The sequence below is a fragment of the Ursus americanus genome, chromosome 4 (genome assembly GCF_024610735.1).
Source record: "Ursus americanus isolate L20-20 chromosome 4, mUrsAme1.1.p, whole genome shotgun sequence".
NCBI classification, from domain to species: domain Eukaryota; kingdom Metazoa; phylum Chordata; class Mammalia; order Carnivora; family Ursidae; genus Ursus; species Ursus americanus.
The window spans coordinates 48,289,981-48,317,905 of NC_142130.1; the positions used below are offsets into that span (position 1 = coordinate 48,289,981).

Sequence of the window (27,925 nt, forward strand, 5' to 3'; positions counted from 1 at the left end):
TTCTTTGGGCTCATTGAATGAGTAGGTGGAGATCTCCAGGGTGGATTTGAAGCATTCAAGGAAAGCTGTTTGTGTATCCTAGAAAAGTTCTCCGGCTGACCTGTAGCAATGCCTGACAAAGCGTGCACTTGGTAAACCCTTGTGAGTAAATGGATCCATGAATATTGAATGACTGAGTATCCTATTAAAATGCAAATATTCTGAGAGGGATGACAAATAAATTGTCAACCCCTATTTAACAAGTTGGTGGGCTGGGGATTTATTTTCAGAATTCTTTCCATTGTGGTCAGTCTCTGTGCAGTTGACTCACGGGCCAGTTATTGCGGTAGGTTTATAGGCCTAGAGTGGAGCTTACCTGGGGAGGAGGTGTTGGAGCATGTTAGTTCTGTTTTACAACTATTTGTATAAACCATCTGTTTTCATTTCCTAGGCTGCCATAAGAAATTACCACAAACCAGGTGACTTAGAATAATAGAAATTTATTCTTTCACAGTTCTGGAAGCTAGATACCTGAAGTTAAGGTGTCAGTAGGACCATGTCCTCACTGGAAGCTCTAGGGAATCCTTCCTTGCCTCTTCCTAGCTTTTGGTGGTTGCCAGGAACCCTCTGCATTCCGTGTCTCGTCAATGTAGCACTCCAATCTCTGCCCTCATCGTTACATGGCATTCTTTCCTCTGTGTCTCTGTCTCTGTGTGCCTCTATTTTCTCTTTTTATCAGGACACCAGTCATTGGATTAAGGCACACCCTAATCCAGTATGACCTCATTTAAACTTAGCTAATTATATCTTCAAATACCCTATTTTCAAATAAGGTTGCATTCTGAGGTACAGATAGACATGAATTTCTGGGGAACACTATTCAACCAGCACACTATCTAATAAGGTTAGACACTCAGCTAACCTCTAGAGAAAATCTGGTTGTAGAGACAACTAATCATCATATGATAGGGGACACTGACACTGGTGTGTGTGTGTGTGTGTGTGTGTGTGTGTGTGTGTGTGTGTTTCCACTGGATAGCGTAAAAGCACTTGGTACCTATTGAATATGAGAAGTAACTTAAGGTTACCATGCAGTAGAAAAGAAAGAGTGACAAGGACATGACTTTAAAAAATACTGTGAGTCCATATTATGGGCCAGGCTTTGGGTGGGGTACTAGAAGGAGAGGGTTAGTGCAAGAGGCATTATTCATGTCCTTAGGGAACATACGGTCTAATAAGACAAGATGAGCAGTGAAGATGTATAGAATAAAGACATCTGAAATTTAAAAACAGAAAGTGTTATGAGATTTCTATAGTGCTTTGTGATAGAAACTGTGAAGGATCTTTTCAGATAGCATGGTCAGGAAGAAACATTTATGCTGTAACCGGAAGGTTTAGGGGGATTTGGTAATGGAAAGAGACGAGAACAGGTGTTTCACTTCCCTCAGTGGTTTTTCAGAGTTGCCTCTGAGCAGAGACCCTGAAACTCAGCAATCCAGCTGAGAGCCTTCATATCCCTGCCCTATCTTAATGCTGAACTCTACCTCCAGGCCTTGATATTTTCTCCTCACATTTGCCCTATACCCCTTCTCACATTTCCCCTATGCACACGTGCAAATACTCACTCAGTTTTTGTCTGAATCATTTGAGAGTAATAGATATTTTGACACTTTAGCCTGATACATTTTATCATGTTTCACCTAAGAAAAATGACATTTCCCTACGTAACCAGATTATAATTCTTATAATTGGATGATTTAACATTAGTACAATACTATTATCTAATATATAGTCTGTAACTGAAATTCCTCAAATAGTCTCATTAATGTCCTTTATAGCTACCTTCTTTTTTTCTGATCCAAAATCCAATGAAGAATCATGGATTTCATTTAACTGACATGTGTTTTTAGTCTCCTTTTCATCTACAACAATTTCTTAAACTTTTTTGTCTTTCAGGACATTGACCTTTTTTTAAAGAAGCCAAGCCATTGCTTTGTAGAATGTCTAATAGAGGCCGAAACATATACTAGACTTGTAGCATAGTTTTTGGTATTTGGTCTAAATGCTCGCTTGGAAATTTACAACTAACCAAGATGGCTGTTGGAGTTCCTAGTATTCCAAGCCAGTTCTGTGGGTACGAAAGACATTTTTTTAAAGATTTCCTTTATTTCTGTCTTTCTTTCTTTATTTGAGAGAGACGGAGTACGTAAGTGAGTGAGTCGGGGGAGGGGCAGAGGGAGACCCAGGCTCCCCACTGAGCAGGGAACCCAATGGGGGCTCAATCCTGGACCCTGGGATCGTGACCTGAGCCAAAGCCAGATGCTTAACTGACTGAGCCACCCATGCGCCCCTGAAAGATATTTTGTTAAAGGGGACTTGGAATTATATTATAAAGAAGTAAAAACAGGTAAAAACAGGTTTCTTTGCTGTAGGACTTTTCAAGAACCTTTGTACACAAATAGACATGATGAATCTTTAAGACTTTAAGAATCTTTTAATACACACTTCGTTAGAAGTCTATATTAGTTATTTATTGCTGAATAACAAATAACCCAAAACATGGACTTGGAGCCACAAGCATTTGTTAATCTTATACGGTTCTGGGAATCAGAATCAGGAAGTGGCTTAGCTGTGTGGTTCCAGGTCAGAGTCTCTCCTCAGGTCGTAGCAAAGATGTTGGCTGTGACTGTAGTCACGTGAAGGCTTGAGAAGGCCTGGAAGATCTGCTTTCTCGATGGTCTACTCCCATGTCTGTTGGTGGGAGGCCTTAGTTCTCCCCCCCACCCACAGACCTTAGTTCTTAACCACCTTTGGAGTCTCCTAGGAAGCTCGAATGTCCTCAAGACATGGCAGCTGGTTACCCCCAGAGTGAATGATCTAAGAGAGCGCACGGAGAAATGTGTGATGTCTTCTAGGACCTTGTCTCAGAAATCAAACACCATCACACCTACCAGTGAATTACCAAATTCACCCCACACTTAAGAGGTAGATGGATTAGGTTCCACTCTCTCTTTTTTTTTTTTTTTAAAGATTTTATTTGTTTATTCAACAGAGATAGAGACAGCCAGCGAGAGAGGGAACACAAGCAGGGGGAGTGGGAGAGGAAGAAGCAGGCTCATAGCGGAGGAGCCTGATGTGGGGCTCGATCCCATAATGCCGGGATCACACCCTGAGCCGAAGGCAGACGCTTAACCGCTGTGCCACCCAGGCGCCCCTCCACTCTCTTTTTTTAGGCTCTAATTTTTTAAAAAGATTTATTTATTTATTTATTTATTTATTTATTTATTTATTTGAGAGAGAGTGCAGCAGCAGAAATGGAGGGGAGGGCAGAGGGAGAGAGAGAAGGAGAAGCAGACTCCCCACGGAGCAGGGAGCCCCAACATGGGGCTCCATCCCAGGACCTGAGATTATGACTTAACTGACTGAGCTACTCAGGTGCCCCTAGGCTCCAGTTTTTGAAGAGAGCAATGTCAAAGAATTTGTGGGCATATTTTCAAATCCCTACAAGGGCCATATTGGCGGTCTAGAATTCTTCATACCACACTTTAGACATCAGTAATTATAATGTTGAAAGAACTCGGAGTGCGAAGTTATAAGAGGTGGGTCTGAGGTCTGCCTCATTTATTGATTGTGCCAATTTGGGCTTATCTCTTAACTTTTTGAGCTTGACTTTTTATATAAGTAAAATGAAAATGATAATACAGTCTATTTTCACAATGTCTTAGGGTTGTTGTGAAGATAAAATGAACCAATGTACATAAAAATGCTTAAATAATTATAATGTACTACTACTCAGATGTTCACTGTTACTAAAATCATTGGCCAGCATATGATCTGTCAAGTCACTGAACGCTAGCTGTCTGACTTTTCATATTCAAAAAGCTCCTCTTCCTATCTTCCAGGAGAATGTCACATGCATGGATGTGCTTAAAAATGCTTTTGATGAGCCTTATAACAACTGCTGAGGAATTTTAACCTGACATTCATCTTCTTATGCAATTGCTTCTTTGCGAGACATACACAACTTTGTCTATGTGGGCTACTGAGTTACCCGCTACATGAATTGTTGGTTTTAAAGACCTTTCTGTATTTCCACAATTCCCCTGAACCATGAGGAGGCTGTTTTTCTCTTATGTGTTATAAGCTGGCTCCAAAGTGGTTCCTAAAGAGCAGTTTAGAAAATGTTTGAAGCAATGTCAGCCTCATCAAAATAAGTAGTCTCCCGTGGTGACCACATGACAGGACAAAGCAGGTTTGGATGCATGAGTCTTGATGGGATATGCTTGTCCAAGATTAGGCTCCTTACTTTAAAGTCATATCTCATTACCAAACCAACCAGACTAGACATAAAGAAAACGTTACTGCCAGCCAACTGCAGTTTTTAAATCCAAAGAGCTTAGAATACTTATAGGCATAATCTTTTTAATCTTCATAATACTGTGAGGTAAGTCAAAGTATCATCACTCTTAGAGGAAAGGGTGGCCAAACTCGGGTTTATTTTGAGTCTCTCTATTTTTCTAATACCTTGTTCTGTGCAATTATTATTTGAAAATTGAATATAGTTTAGTCCTAGTGCATTAAAAAAAAAAAGGGAAAGAAAGAAAGAAGAAAAAGAACATAGTATATTATGGCTAAATTAGGACCAGGGTTCTTAACCTAGAAAGAGCTATGGGTCAATACATTAATTAAGGCATCAGGTTTACACCCTGTTGTCAAGTGTAATTGTTTATTACCTAACTTAATCCTTCCTAATTTATTATAGTCATTAGTGTCTGCTAGCTAGCAAGGGAGAGTGTGCTTGAAGTTTTTATAAGGGTGTGTGGCCAACAGTTTTCTGTCTCTGAGCTGGGGCCTACCTCCTTGATCTTAGCACCTCCCACTTAACCCAGGGCCTGGCCTTACTTAAATGACTGGCCTTCGCTGTAGAATTATAAACATTCATAGGCCCTTCTCTTCTGCACTTTGGCTCTCAAAGCTGTAAAATGAGAGGATAGGATTAGATGATCTTGAAATTATCTTGTATATCAAAATTCTCAATTAATGATTATCTTCTTTGATATAGAATTAAAGGCAACAATGACAGAAATAAATACCCCAAATTACAGCATTCAAGACAAGTCAGTTACTTGTGTATTTTCGTAATTTCCTAGGATTGGTTTGAGGGTCAATAACTTGATCCAGGGAAGGGAGAGCCCTCTGGTCACCTCAGGATTGGCTTCCAGAGAGGAGGAGGGAAGATGAGGTGGGAGGGAGAGAACTTCTGCTCTGTAGTTCAGCAGCACATGTGTGGGGCAGCAGGAAGTAGCCAGGAATCTAGGAAGAAATGGGCTGTTACAGGAGAATTGCTAACCCTGTAGGGCCAGAGCCAGGCATGGTAGGCCCTGAAACTTATGCAATTGGAAAGGCACTCTTTAAGAAGTATTCAAAATTAGTTATGAAAATGCAGATTAATTCAGATGTGAATTCATTTGGAAGTGAATATTTATTTTAATGCTCATAGCCTCTCCAACACCATCCAAAACAGGGAAAGTGCCAGGGAGGAAATCTGGACAGAGACTGTGGTCTTAAGGAATCCCATTTGCAAATCTTACAAAAACCTATGGCCCTGTGAACATGTTGCTAACCCCTTCCCAGGGTCTTGGAAAGAGTCTGTGAAAGTGAACCCAGAAGCCTGAGCCTCATTAGTTTCACATTCCATCAACCACTATAAACATGAAACAGATCTAGAATATGCCATTAAAAAAGAAAAAAAGAAGAAGCCATTATAAAAGTGAGATAGATCTATGTAAGCAATGATGAAAATTCCAGAGAGGGGGAGGTGAAAAAATAAGGAATCGGATAATGTAGTGTGATCCCATTTATGTAAAAAAATCCAAATAGGGGCGCCTAGCTGGCTCAGTTGGTAGAGCATGACTCTTGATCTTGGGATTGTGAGTTTGAGCCCCATGTTGGGTGTAGAGATTACTTAAAAATAAAATCTTAAAAAAAACCAACAACAACAAATAAACCAACACTGAAGCAGTGTGTATGTTGTACATACATATGTGAATGTCATATACGTTTGCTACATACCAAATTGCTAACAGTGGTGACATTTGGAGAATGTGTGGGGTTGTTCGGTACTTGAATTTTGTGTAACAGATATTCATATGTTGCATACAGTTCTCCTCGTTAATAATAACTGCACATCCCTTGATAATCTCTATTTCGAGCATCCCCATCATTGATCACCTTTCCAACTCACTTCCTCTGGAGCTTAACTCTATTTTTGACCCACCAGGAGCTACAGTCAAGACTCCTATGATTCAATGTCCTCGGTCCCTTCATGTCCCCGCCTCTGCCCTTACCCAGATGAAATTCCATGGTGCATTATAATAATCACTCTTTGCATACACGGTAACCGCCCTGCTACCTCTCACATTGTCATACTTACTTGATAAACTCCATCCCTGCTTGAATCCAACTTTCCTCCTACTCCACCCCTGCACTTGGCAGCTAAATGTGGCTGGAGGAAAACCACACAGACTCATGCTGCCTGTCTCATTTTCAGGTCCTCACTTAACCAGAGGGGGCTCTCAGCACTGCCCTGGAGCCCTACTACACGTTCCCCAGTCCGGTCACACTCCTTTGTGGCTGTTTCATTCTTTCCCCTCTCTCTTCAAACCTCCAGGCCTCCTCCACCATCTTCACTCTTAGCTTATGATGAGGCTCACACTTCATTGAGAAAAGGAAACAATCCAGGGTAAAAAACACAAAAATCAAAATACCCACTTTGCACAAAGTCCCAGCACTGTATCTACCCACTTCCTATACCCACTCTGTTCTCTGCCTTTCCTCCTGTTCCTGTGGATGAATGGCTAGGACTTGCTTCCCAGGCCAGCGCTCTATTGTGCACTAACCCTGTCCTCTTCCTACGTACTTCATTCAGCACCCAGGCCCAGAGATCTGCAAGCACAGTGGACACCGTGCCTAGGACCCACTTTACTTTTAAACTCCCTTTAAAGTCAGAAGATAAATAGGAACTGTTAGGTCAAAGAAAGGATTTTAATACATAATATTAATATGTTCATTTTTATACAGTGTGGCTCTTGCTCTCTGGGGTCTTTTCTAAGAGCATGAGTCCCATCACCAGAGCTCTACTCTCAGGACCTAATCACCTCCCAGAGGCCCCATTCCTGATACCATCATCATCTTGGGGATTAGGCTTTAACATGTGAATTTGGGGAGACATGAACATTCGGTCCATAGTGTTACCTAAGCCCTGTCTTGACTCACCTTCCCTTCTAACTGCCCGCTCCCCATCAAATTTCTGCTTCTTTTTTTTAAGAACACTTTTTAGGAGCTTTGTGTCTATTTACTACCTTAAATCTCTCTGCTTCTGCTGTCCTCTGACTTCCAGTTTTCACAGCTGCTGCACCACTGCAGCTGCTTTCCTGTCGAGGTCCCGGTGGCTTCCGTGAGCCTCAGTGCAGTCGCCAGTTCTCTGTCCCCTGACGTCACTTGGCAGCATTTTATTTTATTTTATTTTATTTTATTTTATTTTATTTTATTTTATTTTATTTTATTTTATTTTATTTTATTTTATTTTACTTTACTTTACTTTATTTTATTTTTAAAGATTTTATTTATTTACCTGACAGAGAGAGAGTCTGTGTGTGTACAAGTAAGGGGGGCAGCAGAGGGAGAGCGAGAAGCAGGCTCCCTGCTAAGCAAAGAGCCCAATGCGGGGCTCAATCCCAGGGCCCTGAGATCATGACCTGAGCCAAAGGCAGATGCTTCACTGACTGAGCCACCCAGGCGCCCTTTGGCAGCATTTTAAATAGTTGATCATTCCTTCCACTTAAACTGCTTCTTTGTAGGGAGACCACATAATTTTTTTTCAGAATAAAGACATTTTTGAGAGTGAATGATGGGCACTAGTCATTACACCAGCACAGATACCAACGTGGGCCGTCCCAGGCCAACTGGACCATGGAGTGACTGTGTTTCCTGGACACCTTCCTGCGCTTCCTCTACCTCTCTGGCCCTTCTTGCTCAGTCCCTTTGCTGTCCTCCCCTTCTCTCCTCTAAATACTGGACTGCCCAGGGCATCCTCGGACCTCTTCTTGTTCTTCTCTTCCTCCTTCTTCTCCTCCTTTTCTGCATTCCTTCAGAGCTACTTTCCACCTGTCGCATTCTGCTGTGCTATACGACTTGATGCAATGTTGAACTATTTGCACGCAAGTGAGTCAAGAGCCGCTGTCCACCTCTCTGATCCACCCCCCGCCTTCCCCCCCACTCTGCCACTCCGGCCTCGCTCAGGGACCCTCACACCTGCCCGTGATCTAGTTTCTAAAATGTTAACACCTGACCTTTTAGAACTCCAGCACCTTCTGACTGGTTAGCACCAGCACCATACCTGTTGTTCAGTATTTTGAATATCATCCTTGCACTCATTTGCAGGGCTTCGAATGAACTCTTCGATTTATTTCTCCAGCCCAGACCAAAACACTTCCCCTGAACCCCAAAACTTGTATGTCCAATTGCCTATCCAATATCTCTACTTGAATACATAAGGGGTATTCTGAGCTTAAATCATCCCAGCTTTCCCCTCCCAACCTGCCCCTCATACTGTCTTCCTCAGTTCAGGTAATGGCAACTCCATCATTTCAGTCACTTTGCCCCAAGTCCTAGGGTTTTTTCTTTTTCTTTCTTTTTTTTTTTAACTCCTCTGTTCACACCCCGCATCCAGGCCATCAGCAAATATTGTTAGTTCTACCTTCAAAATACATCTGCCACTTTTCACTCCCTGCACTGCTGCCACTTTCCAGCATCGGCTCTCACCTTGACCACTGGAGTGGCTCCTGTCTCCCCGCTTCCACCCTTGCTCTTGCTAGTTCTTTTCTTTTCTTTTCTTTTCTTTTCTTTTCTTTTCTTTTCTTTTCTTTTCTTTCTTTTTTTTTTTTTAAGATTGTATTTATTTCAGAGAGAGTGAGGGAGAAAGAGCACACACTGGGGAGACAAGCAGAGGGAGAGGGAGAAACAGACTCCTTGCCGAGCAGGGAGCTCGATCCCAGGACCCTGGGATCATGACCTGAGCTGAAGGCAGACGCTTAACCAACTGAGCCACCCAGGTGTCCCATCTCTAGCTATTTTCAACTCAGCAGACAGAGTTCTCCTTATAAAACATAAGACAGTTCATGTCATGTCTACAACCAGAACCCTCCTCGGGCACTCCGAATAAAGCCAAGCCCTTACAATGAACAAATGGCCCCAAGGTCCTATACGTCTGACTCACACCGCCCGCTTATCACGTCTGACCCCATCTCCTCCTTCTCTCCGAGTCCTCCATGCACTCCAGCTACACTCACCCCCTGCTCTTCCCTGCCAGGCACACCCTTCTTCCGAGCCTGGGCACTTGCTGTCTTTCACCCTGCCTGGCCTGCCTTTTCCCCGTGCTGCACACAGCTGGCTTTTTACCTCTTTCAGGTCATTAATTAAAGGTCACCCTCTCAGTGAAGTCTTCTTTAACAAATTATAACTCCTGCCCCGTTGCCTTTCCTTGCTTTATTTTCATCCACAGCACTTACAACCACCTGACACATTACAGATTTTACTTACATGTTATTTGTTAGTTTTGTTCCTGACTGTCTTAGTCTACTCGGGCTGCCACAACAAAAATACTACAATCTAGCTGGCTTAAACAACATAAATTTATTTCTCATAGTTCTGGAGGCTGAAGTCTGAGATCAGGTGCTGGCAATTTTCATCCTGATGTCTCCTCTTGGCTTATAGATAGCTGCCATCTCGCTGTGTGCTTGTGGCGGGAGAGAGGGAAAGAGAGCAAGCTGTCTGGTGTCTCTTCTTACAAAGGCACTAATCCCCTTGTAAGGGTCCCTCCTCATGACCTTATCTAACCCTAATTGTTTTCCAAAGGCCTCATCTCCAAATACCATCACATGGAGGTTAGGGCTTCAACGTATGCATTTGGTGGGTGTGGGGGACAAAATTTTGTCTAACCTTTCCTGTAACCTGAGAGCCTAGAAGAATGTCTGCTGCATATTGGGTCCTTAGGAATTAATTGTTAGAGTACTTCATACTTAGAAAAAAATGTCAAGTATTATTTACTAATTTTTAAATTTCTCAAAAAGTGTTACCACCATTACATTTTCCTCACTATTAATTAATAAACTGTAGGGAAAGTCTCTAAAAACAGAGCAGCTGGTTTTTCACAGCACTGTTCTAGAACTGTTAGAGAGAATTAGTAAAATAGACATTTTGTGTATTCTTTGGAAGTTTGTACACTACCTGACACATTGTGCAGGCTTACACACCTAGAATCAGAGAGAAGGACAAAGCACTGGCCAGGGACACTGTTCCAAGCCAGTCACATAGTTAAGTCTGTCTACACCAGAATCTGGTTCCACTGCTAATTCAATATAACGTGGTGGCCAGAGAGCTCTTGCTGGCAAACCCATCTCTCTCAAATAACATTGAAAACTGAACTAAGAAAAAGCAAGAAATCAGGCCCCTCTGTTCTTCAAGGAAGATTGGAATAAAAGAAAGTTAAAAATGACCTGGAGCCGTGGAGATGATGTGAGCGTTTCCCTATTCATCCCTTCCTTTTCTTGGGATGCTTAGACTAATTCTCCCCATGAAGTGCCCTCATTGGCACAGTGGATCATGAAACCCTCTCTTTTGTCTCAAAACACTCTTGTGTTGACATGGACCTATCTTTTATTCTGCACACTCAAGAACAGTTTAATTTACCAAGTTAATCAGGAAAATGCAGTCATAAAACTGAAGAGGCAGTAATAATTCTAGTGGGTGTTTTCTAGTGTTTTTGAACATTGGCCTCTGAGGGGTCTCTTCACTATGCCCACACACACAGATATTCATATTATAAACCCCTGGACACAGCTGCAGCCGTGGATCTGATCATTACTCACTTCTCGGCCTTTCCAGGGAAACCTCAAGAGAACATCACTTCTTATTTGCAAAGAGATGGGAGTTGCCAATCATTGCCCTCCCCACTGCACAGATATACAGAATCATGTCAAACCTGGTTTCTTTACCTGTTAGACAGGAGCTCAATTCACTAAGTCATTACTTTAAGTTGGTAAGATTTAAAGATGTAAGGAACTTAATATAACATACAATTCTTATGTAATTTATTTAGGACAGTGATGCTCAAATTTTCCCTTTCCTTACCCAAGATAAACAAACAAACAAAACTGTTTTGAGGTAAGCTTTTTCTATTCTGTAATGATTTTTTCCTCCATCCCCCCCCCCCCGCAGCAGGCAGGATGAAGCGGGGAGGCATATTACTGCAATTATTATGAAAAGGATATATATTTTAATCATTAATCACCAAACTTACAGGGGAAGATAGAGGTGAAAAACGAAGCATACATGTTTATTTAAGAAAATTTAACTGACAGAAATGGGTATTGTTTTGAGTTATGATGCCCCTTGTTGCTTAATTCTTATATAGCTATTTGTTTTAATACATTTTCCTTTCACTTCCAGTTCGAACAGCTCTAAGTTAGAATTTATGAATTTGTAGGCTTTTTTTTTTGTTTAGAAAAAAATGGTCTCATAATCAAATGTGAAGATCTGTAATAGAAAAGAACTTTTTTGCCCCTCAATTTACTCTCTGCCTTGCACATAAACTTATACATGTTTGAATTAAATGGTTATGGATTTGTAAATGTTTTGTTCAAGGCTATCAGCATAGATACTAGTAATGAATGAATCCAGTGAACTCATAATAGAATAAATACTATAAAATGACAAGAGAAGTCAATGAAACTTTTTGTCAGTGCTTTGATGTTTCTTCATTGGTTTAGGAGTCAGAGTAGAAACGGTTTGGTAGCTACAGTAGTATCAGAACTCATTCACTGATCAAATGCAAAATGGAACAAAATGGACAAATACTTGAGAAAGTGATTTCTTGGTGTTTAATTCAGAGAATCCTCTTCTGTGAGTGATTCCAAGAATCAATTTGGATATTTTTTAATTCATTTCAAGGAATATTTCCCTTAATTGAAAATGGTATGACCTACATCAGAAACATAGATTTGAACTGCTCTGCCCTTCAAAGTGAGTGCCGCTTTCACACCCCGTACCTTACTTTCTTCTCACAATACCTCCCTAACGATAGGCTGCGTGTTTGAGATACACTGTTTCACAAAGGAGTTAACCAAAAGAGGAAAGAAGCTAAAAGCAAGGCCAAGGTCACAGAGCTGATAAATGGGCTAATCAGGATTTGAATCCAAATCATTTGGCTCCATAGATTTCCAATACATCGTGTTGCCTCTCCTACTTGAAGCTAAAATGATTGTAATGGTGATAACCACTGAGGTAATTCACACACAGATAGTTTATCTGGGCCTAAATTACGCAGATAAGGGACTGGAGATTTTTGGTTGCTTTGCAAATTGAGACATGACCGGAGTGTCACTGAGGAAAAAACAATGAAAACCATATTTCTATAAATACCCCTCAATCTGGATGGCAGCCTCTGCCCCCTATTTCTCAAATCTGTAATCTAAAAAATGTTTTTTGTTAAGGATTATAATCATTCCTCAGAAATCAGACTTTGTTAATTCCTCCTATCTTGTTATAGTTCATATTATTTTCAGCAGGACTAAAGACTCTAAAGTCCTTGATTCTCCTCCCTAGTGGTGTATTTGGTGTATTTTATTGATGTTAGAAGTATATGTAACTGTACCTGCGGTGTCACAGGCTTTCTTTCTCCTTAGTTATCTGAAGTATGTGAACATCCATCATATACCTACATACACGAACATATAAGATAGTCATGGTATTATTAATTTTTTAAAAAGATTTATTGATTTTAGAGGGGAGAGGAGCACAAGGAGGGCGGGGAGAGAAACTCAAGCAGGCTCCACTCTGAGTGCAGAGCCCAACACAGGGCTCTGAGATCACAACCTGAGTCGAAACCAAGAGTTGGACACTCAACTGACTGTGCCACCCCAGGGCCCCGTTATAATTAAATTTAAGAGAAACTTCTAGAGGGGTGGATTTCTTATCGTATGAGATCAGTTTGTTCACAGGAGACCACTTTTCAAGGATGTGATCTGCGGGTGTATATATATTTGTGCTCCAGAGGTGCTATTAAATACCTACCAATCATTTCTTGAATTTTGCATAAACATGCACAAAGTGTTTTCTTCATTAAAGAGTTCACCTGATGTAGAAAATTTATCCATGCAAAGCCTGTCCTCTAAGTGGCTGGCTCTGCTATGCCCTCGTGGTCTCAGAAGGTAGAGAAAGTTCTTGTCTACTTGTAAGCTCCTGGCAATAGGAGATTCTGCACAAATATAAGTGGGGCTGTCAAATAGAACACGGCTCTTCCGTAGGACTGGGGGGCCATTGCCTGGCCCAGTGGCTGACGTAGAGAGGGTTCTGGGAAAAAAAAAAAATTGTTGACTGAATGAATGACCCAGTAGCTGATCTGGAGGCCTTCTCTGCTCTATTGCTTTATTAATTGTCTCTACCCCTCAATAACTTGTACTGTCATCAGTGGGGACAAGTCTGGGGACTCCCTTCCCTAAAACATGTCAAAAGCATGTAAGTAATTATTACTTATGCAAAAACATTAATTCAAACTGAAAGAGAGAGCAGAGGAGTGAGATTTACAAAGAGACTGAAGCTGATTGGAGCTCACCCGAAGGACAGATAGAGGCGGGGACCATGATGAGTTAGGACTGGAAGGCCCTAGACCAGTTGATATTCTGGACCAGTGGTTGCTCTGTTCAGTTTAGAACAATTCAACAGATACTTATTATGTGTCAAGGACCAGATATGATATTAGGTGCTGGGACTCCAAGGCATCTGGAATTGAAGAAATAGGATATATCTACATTTCAACAGTATTTTGGTTACATTTTCAAATAATATGCTCAATATGCAATTCTTCAACTTCCAGAAAACTTTTTAGTTTAAGTACCTCTAAATTTAAAGTAATGGGGTAAATCTGAAAAAAGTATAATAAATACACTATGTTTTCCTCTTTCTCCAGATTTTTTGGACATTGTATACTATGTAACAAATGGTTTATTTGCTTTAAACATACTGAGCATACTGGTTCAAAATGTAAATAATATTCTACTTAAAATCATGTTAATCCTGTATCTCCCAACTTTCCATTAATACTAAACAAAATTTACATAGACTCCCAAGGAGCTCCAGTCTAACAGAAAAGAAGGATATGAAAAAAAAATAATACACAGATTAAGAACCATAATAGAGGATACATAAGGAACAGAAGTGGCCTCCTATATGAGCAAGAGATTATTGCTTTGGGGGAGATGTTAACCGAGGAGCAGGAAAGAATTCACAGGTGTGTGCTATCTGAGCAGGGTTTGGGGCAATAAACAGGCATTTACTAAGAGGACAAAGGGAAACGAATTCTGAGGAGAGGATGGGCATAATGCAAGACCACAAAGGCAGCAGATGGAGTTGTATGTACAGAGGACTATAGCTAGTTTAGTATTGCTCAAAGTTCCAATGAGGGTGGTGTGTTATGTGACCAGCAGGGTGTTCTTGTGGGTAGGGTAACAGACTGACTTCTGAGCTGAGGCCAGTGGATATGCCCAGCTCATCCTCACACTCTCCCCTTACCAGGCCATTATCCCCCTTTTTTTTTTTTTCAGTTCTTTCTTCCCAGAAACCAAATTGACTTAGTTTCCTCACTTCTTCTGCCCCAGCCAAATTAGGGAAAATTATGTAATATTTTGTTTGCCTTGTTAGGAGTCAAATTCTATTGCATAGAGTTGATGGGGAATCAACAGTGATTTTTAAGTAAGGAAATAATTTGGTCACAGTTGTTGAGAAAAAGCAGCAATCCCCACAGCACTTGCACAGCCTCTCAACATCCCTATGATTCAAAAAATTACAAAGAAAATGATTTTTTTAAAAGATTTTATTTATTTTAGAGAGAGAGAGCATGAGCAGGGGGAGGAGGGGGAAAGAATCTCAAGTAGACTCAGAACTGAACGCAGAGCCCGATGTGGGGCTCAATCTCAAGACCCTGAGATCATGACCTGAGCCGAAATCGAGTCTGACGCTTAACGGACTGAGCCACCCAGGTGCCCCAGTGATTTTTTTAAAAACGAAGTAGAAGTTGTGGTGTTCTAAGCAAGCTAAAATCTGTTTAATGACAATGTAGGACTATCTGTGCTCAGTGCTTGAGGCTCAGGATGGAGGAAAAGCAAGCAAGCACCCTAGTTATTTCGTCTTAGCCCTAGAACCCTTCTACTCTCCAAAACAAAGAAATTGCTCTAGACAAATTCATCATACTTTCTTCATTTGTTTCCTTCTCCTTTCTTCTACTTCTCAGATGTCAACAATGGGCTAGATATGGGTGTGCAGGAAAAGTAGAGGAATGGAAGCGTGAAGATGGGGGCATCCATTTTGCTTCTTCCCCTCTTTAGGCCTCCACGACAGCAATGGGAGTTATTGGTAGTATGGCAAACCAAAATCCAGGGATCATCTGCAGGTCTTATTTTAGGAACTTGTTTTAACCTTTTCTGTCACCAAACATCTCTGGTTTTCTCCCCTTTTTATTTTTAATATTAGAGTTGTCTTATCAGTTAACATAAGCAGAAATGAAATAATTGAGTTTCACCTGGTTTCTCTTTCCCTCTGGGAGAGGAACTACAGCAGTCAAATTTCCAGAAGGCAAGCAATTAGAAGAGGAAGCTAAGGATAATCAAGATTTTACTGTACATTTATTGTAACTGTTAAATTATTTACATTCCTTCACTCCTCCTGGACTGAGCCAGTGTGGTTTGGATGGTAGAAAGGACTCAGGGCAAGGAACCAGGAAGTGGCTCTCCGGATCTCATTCTGCAATTAATTAATTCTGTGTCTTCAGACAAATCATTTCTTTGGGTCTGTTTCCTGATCAGGAAGATGAGGGAGTGTGATTATATCAATGCTTCTCAAGTTCTACTTTGCATCAGATTCACTTGAGGTGGTTCAAAAATATACAGATTCTCAGATCTGACTGGAGGACAGAGTATAGTGGTTGAGCCTCTTGTCTCTGCATCAGACTGGCTGGATTTAACCTCCTGCCATACCACTTACTTACCTGGGTGACCTTGAGAACGTAATTTCAATACTGCAATATCTCATTTTTCTCATTTTTAAGGTGGGAATAACAATAACGTACCTACTTTATATTGTCCCTGGAAGGGTAAAATGATACAATGCTTTTAAAATAACAAGTATATTACCTGTATCATACTAAGCATTCAACAGATGTTATTATCACTGGTATAGCCCCACAGTCTGTTTGTATGCTGTGCGTGTGTGTGGGTTTGGTGTTGGGTAGGTGCTCATAAATACCCATCAAATAAATAACGGAAGTATAACTTAAGTTTGCTTTTTTAAAGTAACTTTTTCTTGTGTCCTCAAATCTGAAATTCTTTATTAGCCCAGGAATTACTTTCCCAAGGAGAAAGATAGTTTGGGGAACTGTTTAAGTGTTATGCTCAAATCTTTGCCCTATGCTTACTCTTAGACTGAGAGCCTCATGTTAATTTAAAAAAATAATTAAATGATAAAAGTCCCACCAGAGGGGGTGAGCTGAGAGAGGTAGGGAATGAGTCTCAAGGACTGCTGGCAGACCCAGCCTTCCACTATATAATACAATGACTCTCGCTTAGGTGTGCATCTCCATTTTATCTCACAAGATGCCGTGAAATTCTCAAAGTGACTGTTATTATTAATGATTTTGAATCACACAAAAAAGCAACATCCCATTTTTCGTGTTGTTGACCAAGCAGAAAACAGGACAATGTAACTTTAAAAAAGCTTGAAAATCAGGGCTATGAGAAATAGCTAACTTCTATCCCCCATTACCCCACTGATCGAAACATTACACGCACACTGAACTGTGTTTTTACGGTGGTGGTGGTCCCTTGCTAAATATTCAGCTTGTGATTCCCCCTGGTGTTTTTAGTGAGAGGAGTTACCAGTTTAGTAAAGGCGGGGAGGAAATCGCCTCGGAATCTCTGGAGGTGGCCTCTTAGAAAGATCGCCAGGAGGGGAGGAGCCCTGATTGTCCTAGAAGAAAAGCATGGCCCCATCCGGGAAGTCAAGGCTTGCCGGGAGGCTGGGTTGGCGGCTCTGGGTCCTGGAGGTGGCAGACGCGCGGGAGCGGCCAACTGCAGAGCTGGGGCCTGTGCGGGTGGAGGGCGCTCAGTGTGTGCAAGTGAAAGGCGCACCGACAGACGGACACGCGTGGGTTCGGGGCTGAAACTGACCAGGGGCCATCCTTGCCTGGCAGGCGCAGCGGCCGCCTGAGATCTGCTCCAGCAACGACCGGCGCCGCTGTGAGCCAGGAGCCCTGGGCCTCGCCGGGCGCGGCAGCCCCTCCCCTCCCGAGCCCGCGCTTCCGCCCGAGACCCGGCGGCGGCCGTGACCGTGGCCGAGCCGCGCCTTCCGCCTGCGCCTGGGAGCTGCCGCCGCCCGCCCGCGCCCCTGCGCGCCGCGCCCACAGGCCGCGCCAAGGGGGAGCTCCCGGGCCCAGGGGCCTCGGCCACGCACCAAAGACCCCCTCGGAGCTGGACGCAGGGAGGGGTCGGCCAGCTCCGCGTCGCTCCCGCTCGGGATGGGCCACTCGGCACCTGCGGCCGCTCGGGAACGCAGACTTGGCGGTGCCATGGCCGGCGTCCACCGCCACAGCGAGCTGGGAGGGAGAACCGAGTCCCGGAGCCTCCTTCCTCTCCCAGACTCGCAGCGACAGTGGAGGGCCCGACCCCCAGCGCGGACGCGCGGGACCCTCGGAGGGGACCAACTGCATCCCAGACCTCCTGCAGACACTAGCAGGTTGGGGGCGCCAGTACCAGCGCTGTGAGCTCGTACTGGGACTTTTCCGTTGTCATCCTAGAGACCCTACGCCGAAGGTGTCTTCCCGCTTAAAGTCTGGCGTGGAAAACGATTCTCCTTTCCCTTCCTCCCTTCCCCCACTCACTTTCGTTCATCTATTTCTTGCCAACTTCCCAAAAGGGCCAGAGCAAATATGGGCATAGACTGAACAAGTTAAGATCCTGCAAAGTGTGTGTGTGTGTGTGTGTGTGTGTGTGTGTGTGTGTGTGTGTGTGTTGGGGAATGGTAGTAGGGTGGGAGAAAATAATGCAAATAAAACCAGAATTATCTGAGTATGTAACAATGACACACACATTCTCAGCCTGCTAGCAGTCTCGGCTATGTCCAAGTGGGGACAGATTTTATATATACAGTTCTAGTAGAACATTTCACATATACAGGCATCAGGGGCAGCTTGGGGTATCCAGGAGCTTTCTTCTCAGTACTTACTTTAATGAAGCATATTCATATTCTCATCAAAGGGACTGGAGAAGTAATGCACTGTTGGGAGACCATTCCTGGACACAACTGAGGCGGCTTTCCGGGGAGTATGGCCTTTGTCACCTATGTATGTCACTTGACTCGGCTCAAGGTGTAATACAAGGGGACAAGTCAGGGGCTTGGGAGAACACTACGCTGTGCTCTAATGAATGGCCTCATCCCAACTGAGGACGAATGCTTTTCTTAAGGATGAGGTGGGTTGCTGATTAGGAAGGTGGGAAAACAAACTGATCCTTCAGGGTATCCTAGACCCCGCCCCAACTCCCACCCAGCCTCCCACCACACATTCCCAGCCTGCACCGAAACAGCGTCAGATTCCTCTTCAAAATACAACATCCTCTCCTTCACGCGCGAATCCCTGCGTTAAAACGCGGCGGTCGGAGCTGAGTGCGGAAAACAAGCTCTCTGAGTGTCCTTTCGCTACTGCGTAGTCATGGAATATTCTTTTATTCAAGAGGCCTCTTCTAGTTGATTCTAACCGGATTCGGGCTATTGTTCTCCCGACCACCGATAGGGGGCAGCAAATACCCTGCGAAGCCCCGGCGACGATTAGGAAGAGCGTCCTGCTGTCCCTGGGAATCCTGTGTAATTGTACGTTTGGGGTAGGAGGCAGGACCTACCGCCTCTACGTCCACCGCAGCATTTCCCGGGGCTCTGACCTCAGACCCTGGACTCCTCTTGGGGACCTTGGGGCTTCCCTGTGCAAGGAGTGAGCGAAGCTATCTGTGCAGCGAGCAGTGCCTTGTAAACTTAGCGTACAGCATAAATAAATTCTTACGTATGCGAATATTATGATTAATAAAATATGCAGGTATTTGAAAGTGTTACAGAATCTATTGAGACTTTTGACGGTTTTTAAAGTTTTCTCAGTCAACGGAGAATTTAAAATTACGGCCACCATAATCTCTTTGGGTGGTGATGGTGGTGGTATCTGTTAAATTGTTTCGAATTTTACAAAGGCTTCTCTCATTAGAAGAAGTTCGGAACTACTGCTGACCCACAGAGGCATCAGATCACTGGGTAAAGATTCCGAGGCATCGAGGAAGGGAAGCTAGGAGGGCGCGGCAGTTCGGCCGGGGTGTCTGCGGGTGCGGCCAGCCCTCTGCAGCGCAAAGCCATTCCGAGAGCGCCGGGCTGTGGTGGCTCGGATTGGTCCGGACCCGGGGTGATTGGGCAGTGGCCGGATTTTCATGAAAACCTACCGCACTTGGTAGCCTAGCATTTGAGTTTTCAGAATTGTCAAAGAGGCGTTGTAGATCTTATCCAAAGACATGTTTTCTCTCAGAAATGAACTTTTTTTTTCTACTTACTTAAAAATACATTTGTGGAGCATTGATTTTTTTTTTAAGAAAAGAAATATGCAATGTCAAAATTTAGAGGCTATTACAGTTATCTCTAAATATTTTTTTAATGCAGAAGCAAATGTGAAAATTCAGTTGTATGACTGAGAAAGCACATACATTTTATGCACAATTAAGAAACCCTAATTAATCCTTGAACTATTTGCAAAGTAGGGACGAATTAGTTTTTAATTATAGAATTTATCATAACACAGCGCTAAGATGTTTTCACTTTATTACGGTTAGGAACAAAACCTATTGATAACTACTTTTAATGTCTTTCTTCCAACGTTGAAACACTTCCTAGGAATGCAGCCATAATTACTAAAGAAAGGAAGATTTTCAGTAGCGACTGTCAGAAATTTCATTAACATGGAAAGTCCATATCATGATGTAAGAATGTAGAATCTCCCCAAGATAATGATAAATACTAATTAATTAGTTTAAAATTGGTAGGAAAATATTAAATTTGTAAATTAAGAGGGCTGAGGAAGACTCAGAAGTGGAGAAGGAAAGGACTGATTTTGGTCCTAGTGGGGGAAAGAAAGTGGGTAAATCCAGGTAGGAGATTTACAAACTGGGTTCAAAATCCTATCCTAAGAGAGACCAGAGACCCAGCTGCTTCTTTGGATAGTCAGTCGTACAGCTGTCAAACCAGAGATGGGCTCACTATTGGATCTGGAACACAGGTAGTTCTTTGTGCCTGAAGATAAACTTGAACAATTTTGAATTTCCCTAAGACCAATACTATTTACCTTTAAATGTGTGTATTAAGCAATTGCACACTGAGCATGGAAACAGGTTTTGAAGATGTCAAAATTTGCACCAAGGACCACCCACAAGAAAAAATGTTTGCTACAGGGGCGCCTGGGTGGCTCAGTCATTAAGCGTCTGCCTTGGCCCAGGGCCTGATCCCAGGGTCCTGGGATCGAGCCTCGCGTCAGGTTCCCTGTTCCTCTGGGAAGCCTGCTTCTTCCTCTCTCACTCCCCCTGCTTGTGTTCCCTCTCTCGCTGGCTGTCTCTCTGTGTCAAATAAATAAATCTTTAAAAAAAAATGTTTGCTGCAAATTGGCAATAATATGAAATATCGATAATCTCACCTTTTGAAGCAGTATATTGATGTGTAACACAACTTGGCTTATTTGCATAATGATGATGGCTGTCATTTTGTGTGCCCCACCACAGCTCTCTAACGTAGGTATCATTAGCTCCATTTCACATATAAGAAAACTGAGGTAAAAAGAGCTTAAGCCACTTGCCTAAGTTTACACAATTAGTAACTGGAAAGCCATTTTCTGATTCTAGAGCCGAAAGGTTTTATATGCTCTTGCCGCAAACCCTGAGACCACAGGATATCCCTGTAGGGGACACATCCGGACTCCCAGATGTCTGGTGACTGAGAAAAATGAGCAAACTCATTTCTATCACAATTTGAGTGACCAAAACCTAAATTAATAAAACAAAACAAAAGAAAAAGAAAAACCCTACATGCCACAGAGAATCTCAGTCTGGAGCTTCTCTATCCCATAAGATTTATGGAAGTAGTAAGACGATAAGGAGGAGTCCACTATCTATTTTAAAAATTTAAAAATCTAAACGGAAATTACATAAGTACTGTAGATAGATGGACTAAAATTCCGCTGGTTTTGCTTTGCCTGGTATGACATGAATACAGTGCTGCATGGGCACTGTAAAACAGGAGACTGAATTAACTGCTACTTAATAAATGTAGTGTATTTGCTAGATGATATCTTTACATTATTAGGTCCATGGAGGGTTGTAAAGATGATAACAATAAATATTTAAAAGGAGACTTTGAACATGAAAAGGAACCACTGATACATGTGGTAAAACCTCATATGATACAGTTAGGTATTGTCTGTCTTAGTTATTAGTCCTGCTACTTTATAGTAGGTCTCTGGTAATAAAGGAGTTTTGCTGCATTGGGGGATTTAATACTGCATTTCCACAAGGACAATACGTTGTTATGTGAAGAACACTAATGTAAATTGGTCATATGTGAATAATCAACACGATTTACTTAGGGCCTCAAAGGATTGTAGGGTAGGAGTATGTTTGGAGATTACAGGTAGCTGGTTTCACAGCATGGTTTCCCAAGGTCCTCCTGATTGCTCCCTTTCCCGTATTCCAACCATTCTCAAATATTTTGGTCTCAGGACCCCCAAAATCTTTTGTTTATATGGATTGTATCTGTCGATACTCATTGTATTAGGAATTAAAATTGGAGAAATGTTTAAACTATTTATTTGTTACTAACTTATAATAATGATCAGCCCATTACATATTAACACAAATGACATATTATAATGATATTTCCCAAAACAAAAAAATTGAGAAAAAGAGGAAAATATCTTACATTTTGTAAATGTTTTTAATATCTAGCTGGACTTAATATCTAGCTGGCTCTAAGCAGCTGGATTTTTACATTTGCTTCCACATTCTGTCTCCTGTGATTTGGTGTACAGTTTGAAATGTATAAAAGAAATCTGGCCTCAAAGAAACATACAGTAGGAAAAGGGAAGAGTATTTTAATAGCTTTTTTCAGATTGTTGTGGATATTCTTTGATAGTACTCCAAAATTCTTTAAGTGTTACCACTTTTTTAAAAAGTTAGTTGCAATGTGAAGTTTAAATCCATATCAATATACTTTTCATATTCTGTCACCTTAAAACTCATTGGTCTATTGAATGGACTTTTATCCATGCATGATTTATAAAACCATGCACTGGTTCACTGAATTATGCATCTCTTTCAAATGTTGACTGATTTCATCATACAATATCAAAAATATCATATTCATTAATTTCATCACTGATTTTATTAGGAAAAATTTTACATACAAGTTTTCTAAAATTCCAATTTTTGCTTGAAACTTCAAATTTTATCATTGGCAAGAAATACTGTTGGTTGTTTTCCTTGAAGTGACAGTCTTGCTTTGTTTTTTCTGAGAAAATATTTGCCAAATACTCAAGTCTGAATAACCATAGTCTGTCAGTTGTTCTTTCAAATAAAAATGCTACTCTATGAAAAAAGTGTCTACTTCAATTTGAAACTCAATTGTACCACTGCCTTTCCTCAAGACAATCATTGTACTTCTGTGTGTAGTGGAAATGTTATGTATCCCTCCCAATTTGTCTCAGAGAATATTAAGAAGACATGGCCTAAAGGGTCAGCATTTAATGCAATTAATAATTTTCACTGCTTTATCAAAGACATTCTTGGGGAGCCTGGGTGGCTCAGTCGGTTAAGCATCCATCTTCTTCTCTCTGGTCATGATCCCAGGGTCCTGGGATGGAGCCCCACGTGGGGCTCCTTGCTCAGCGGGGAGCCAGCTTCTCCTCCCTCTGCCTGTGGTTCCCCCTGATTGTGCTCTCTCTCTCTGTGTCAAATGAATAAATAAAATCTTAAAAATAGAAAAAGGCATGTGAAATGTGAAAATGATTCTTTTTCTTGTCCTCCTCTGCCTCCCCTCCTGCTCTTTCTTTCCCCTCCCCCCCTCCTCTGTCCCCCTCCTTCCCTTCTCCTTTCCCCTTCCTGTCCTTTTCCTCCTCTTCCTCCTTCGTTTTTGCTGCAAGTGTGTGGTGGAGAAGAATACAGTGACTGCTACTGTAGTTTGGTGCCTTGCTCTGTACTGAGGCTTCCACAGTTTTAGCCATCACCAGTGAAAACATCAACATAGTGAAAAAGGCAAATAATAATCTTAACATTATCAGAAAATAGGTTTATCTTTATGGAACTTCTGAAATGGTCCCAGGGACCTTCAGGGTTCTGCAGACCCTACTTTGAGAACTGTTGCCCTAGAGCAGTTGTTTCTCGGATCACTCACTGTTGACCTCATTCTATGCAGCCTTGTGTTGTTAGCTGTCTTCTGTCTACAAATCTAATCTCCCTGGTTAGAAACTGTATCATTGATGTAGCTGTATTCTGACCACTGTTGAAGTGCCTGGCACTCGATACAATTAAAGTTTGTTGATGATTGATTGACATGCTGACAAGAGTAGTTCATGCACACACTTGTGTTATCACGGACCACATCCTAGTTGGTTTTGATTTGTACTTACGGTACTAAGTGAGGACGATGGTTTTGGGGGCATACACTTACTCAGAGGAAGGAAGGGAGCATTTGCCATGATACGTTATAATTTTGTCAAACAGTCCAGGTCACCAGCAGCCATGTTCATGTGCACTCTCTCTGTTAGCTCTTCTGCGGCTAGTACTCAGGACACGACTTCACATAACCAGTGGGTAAGAATTCAAGTCCAGTCTGTGATGCATTTAAAATATTGCAATCACTAGCACCACCAGAGGAATGGCTTCTAACAGTAAAGGGCTTGTCCAATTTGTTGGACAAGCTAAAAAAGCACAGCTGAGCTTTGGACAGTTCATTAGTTGCACTCCTTTAGGTCATGCGGGACTTTTTAAATATGTGAGGAAGTTCTGTTGCCTGGGCAGTCACAAACCCATCTCCTATAAATAGCACAATGCCTGTATTTTGCACTCTTCACACCCTTATTCTTTACTGTGAGAAACGGTATAGCCGTGGAATCACCCCTAAAGCTAGTAAGGGGAAGTGAAATTGTGCAGGCAATTCATTGCTGGGAGTGATGCCTAATTTTCAGAATGGGATGCTACTTCTCTTTTTGTAGATACATTTCTGAGAATAACTCACCACACGTGTGATACAGTGGTAATAAAGATAGGCCAAGAAAGTAGATAAGGATCCACAATATACATTCTTTTAACATGATTAAGATTGAGATTTGAACTTGCTGGGTAGTAGGTGTGCTCAGGCCTGTTCCTCATAAAGTAGCCTATCCAGTGTGAGTATTTCACTGGTAATCCTTTCTCGGAGGAGAGATGTCCAATTAAGGGAACCTCAAGTCACACAGAAAATGTGGCTAGTGCCACTGAGGAACTTGACTTTTAATCTTATTTAATTTTAATTTACCTAAATTTAAATTTGAAAACAGAGCCTCAATTCAGTTATAGGAAAGTTTAATTATGTTTGGAAAAAGCTGGGTATGTTGACCTACTTTTGCAAATTTTATGAAATCTAAATACCAATCAGGTATTTCCAACGAAAATTTAATGACTCAATTGAGATGTATTGCAAATGTAAATTTCTTATCAGATTTCATTGACTTCATGTGATAAAAAAGGTAAAATATCTCAATGAATTTTTATACTGATTACATGTTAAAAAGATAATACTTGAATATATTGGGTTATTACAATTTATTTTAACCATTTCCTTTATTTATTTATCTATATTAAGCAATCTATATGCCCAACATGGGTCTTGAACTCATGACCCCAAGATCAAGAGTCACATGCTCCACTGACGCGCTAGCTAGGCGCCCCTATTTTAGACATTTCCTTTTACTATTTTTATTGTTGTTGCAGCTCACAAATAATTTAAACTTACATATGTCTCTTATGTTCCTAGTGGACTGCACTCTCCTAGCTTACTTTTCTTCTACCTATGTGAATAAGAAGGCAGATGAAAAATTATTATGTCTTAATTTCATCCTCATTATATAAAATATAGATTTGCTCAAAGAAATTCATAGCCAAAAATTTATCATGCACCTGATCAGAGTACTTCCTCAAAGGCTTCTGCATTAAGTATTGTTTTAAAATTCTGTATTATTCAATGCCAGGTCTACTTTTGTGTCCAATTTCCATTCTGGGAATTTTTTTTTTTTTTTTACTTTTTTTTTTTAGAGCAGTTTTAGGTTCACAACCTAATTGAGCAGAGAGTTCCCATATATTTCTTGCCCCACACATGAACAGCCTTTCTCACTATTTGCACGAGAGTGGCACATTTGTTATCATCACTGAACCTACTTTGGTACATCTTATTACCCAAAGTCCACAGTTTGCATTAGGGTTCATTTTTGGTGTGATATATTCTATAGGAATACACAAGGAATCATTTTTTAAAAAACATGTATTTGATTTAAAAATGGAATTGAAATAAGGGTTTTCAGTGGTTTAAAAACAACTCTTTCTGATTAAAACGTCATATTATTGAAGAAAATTTGAAAATATAAAAAAGTATCTTAAAAAAATAGAAAAGTAGGGGTGCCTGGATGCCTCAGTCAGTTAAGCATCTGCCTTTGGCTCAGGTCATGATCCCAGGGTCCTGGGATCCAGCCCCACATTGAGGCTCAGCAGGGAGCCTACTTTTCCCCTTTCCCTCTGCCCACCCACCTCCTGCTTGTACTCTCTCTTGCTATCTCTCTCTCTCAAATTAAAAAAAAAAAAATCTTAAAAAATATAAGAAAGAAAGAAAAGAAATTATTCATTTCTTCAAACTCAGAAAAAAAATCAATTCACAATTTGTTGTCAGTTTCTTTTCTCTGTGTGGGTATACATTATGATTATTCTGCAACATAGTTTAATAACTCTTTAATCGCTTTATAAATATTTGAGCATTTTCTAATGTATTTTTGAAGCTGAACAAATAACTGAATATTATCCCATTAAATATATAGCCATTACTTATTTTATCAATCCACACTGTGATTCTTCTTGCATGTAAATTCCTTTTACATTTTTATTATTTGCCTTGGACATATAGGACTGTGTCCTAAGGAATTGCTGGGTCAAAGGGTAAGAGCATTAAAACTTTGGATATACATTGTCAAACTGTCATGCAAAAAGGTTGTATAGAGAGTGCCATTTTTGCAACATCATTTCAAAACTGAGTATTATAATTTAAAAAATATTTAGGCAAAAACTTGCTGTTTTATTTCTTTTTTATAATTTATTTATTTATTTTTTTAAAATGTAAGCTCTATGTTCAACATGGGGCTTGAATTCATGATCCCGAGATCAAGAGTTGTATGCTCTACTGAGGGAGCCAGCCAGATAGCCCCCAAACTTGCTGTTTTAATTTGCATTTTTGGGGGTGCCTGGGTGGCTCAGTCATTAAGCGTCTGCCTTCGGCTCAGGATGTGATCCCGGCGTTCTGGGATTGAGCACCGCATCAGGCTCCTCTGCTGGGAGCCTGCTTCTTCCTCTCCCACTCCCCCTGCTTGTGTTCCCTCTCTCGCTGGCTGTCTCTCTCTGTCAAATAAATAAATAAAATCTTAAAAACATAAATAATTTGCATTTTTGATGACTAATGATATTGAACATTAAAAAATATGTACTAAACAAAAATATTTCTTTTGAGGGACACCTGGCGGGTCACATGCAACTCTTGATCTCCGGGTTTTGAGTTTAAGCCCCACATTGGGTAGTAGAGATTACTTAAAAAATAAATAAAAATTAAAATGAAAAAAAAGGAATTTTTTTTAATGGTCTATTCATGACCTTGCTTATTTTTTTGCTGTGTAGGTATTTACCTTTTTGTATTATTTGTTCTTATGTTCTTATGATCAGATATAAGGATATTAAACCATTACTTGCCATTAATGCTGAAAATTATTTTTTTATGTTTACCATTGACTTTTAACTATATTTACAGCAGATGTGCTTTTAATTTTTTCTTTGTTGTTGTTTCTTCCTTATCTACATTATAATCTGGTAACTATTTATTTGTATTTTTAAATAGACCTTTATTTTAAAAATAGTTCATTCTATTTTATTTGGGAATTATTTTGGTGTATTTATAACTTAGAAGATCTAATTTTTTTTTTTCAAATAGTTAATCAATTGTTCTACCATCATTTAATAAATAAGCAATCTTCCCTACTTTTTTTTTAAAGATTTTATTTATTTATTTGACAGAGAGAGAGACAGCAAGAGAGGGTACACAAGCAGGGGAAGTGGGAGAGGGAGAAGCAGGGAGCTCGACAGGGGGCTCGACAGGGGGCTCGACAGGGGGCTCGATAGGGGGCTCGATAGGGGGCTCGATCCCAGGACCCTGGGATCATGACCTGAGCTGAAGGCAGACACTTAACGACTGAGCCACCCAGGTGGCCCTCTTCCCTACTTTTTAAAAATGATAGCTTTCACACATGCTAAATTCTTACCTGTATTTTACTATGGTTATTTCTCTCCCATTCATCTGTTCTTCTTTTCACATTGAGATCTTAATTTATGCAATTTGTAAATTAATCTGGGGGGAACTGACATCTTTATAACTATCAAATTATGTTAGAGGATAAAAAAAAGGTTTTATGTATGTGTCCTTTCCAATTGGACTATGTAATTAGTATTTTGTAGAATATTTGTGACAATTCACAGTAATTGTA

The 27,925-nt window shown here is 41.0% G+C and overlaps 1 long non-coding RNA gene and 1 pseudogene across 1 annotated transcript in view; both read left to right on the forward strand.

Annotated features, from left to right (window-relative positions):
• The window catches only part of LOC123784091 (uncharacterized), a 784,838-nt gene that overhangs the window by 63,507 nt on the left and 693,406 nt on the right, over positions 1 to 27,925 (forward strand). The window lies entirely within an intron of this gene.
• Positions 17,069 to 22,332, forward strand: LOC148110247 (uncharacterized; annotated as a pseudogene).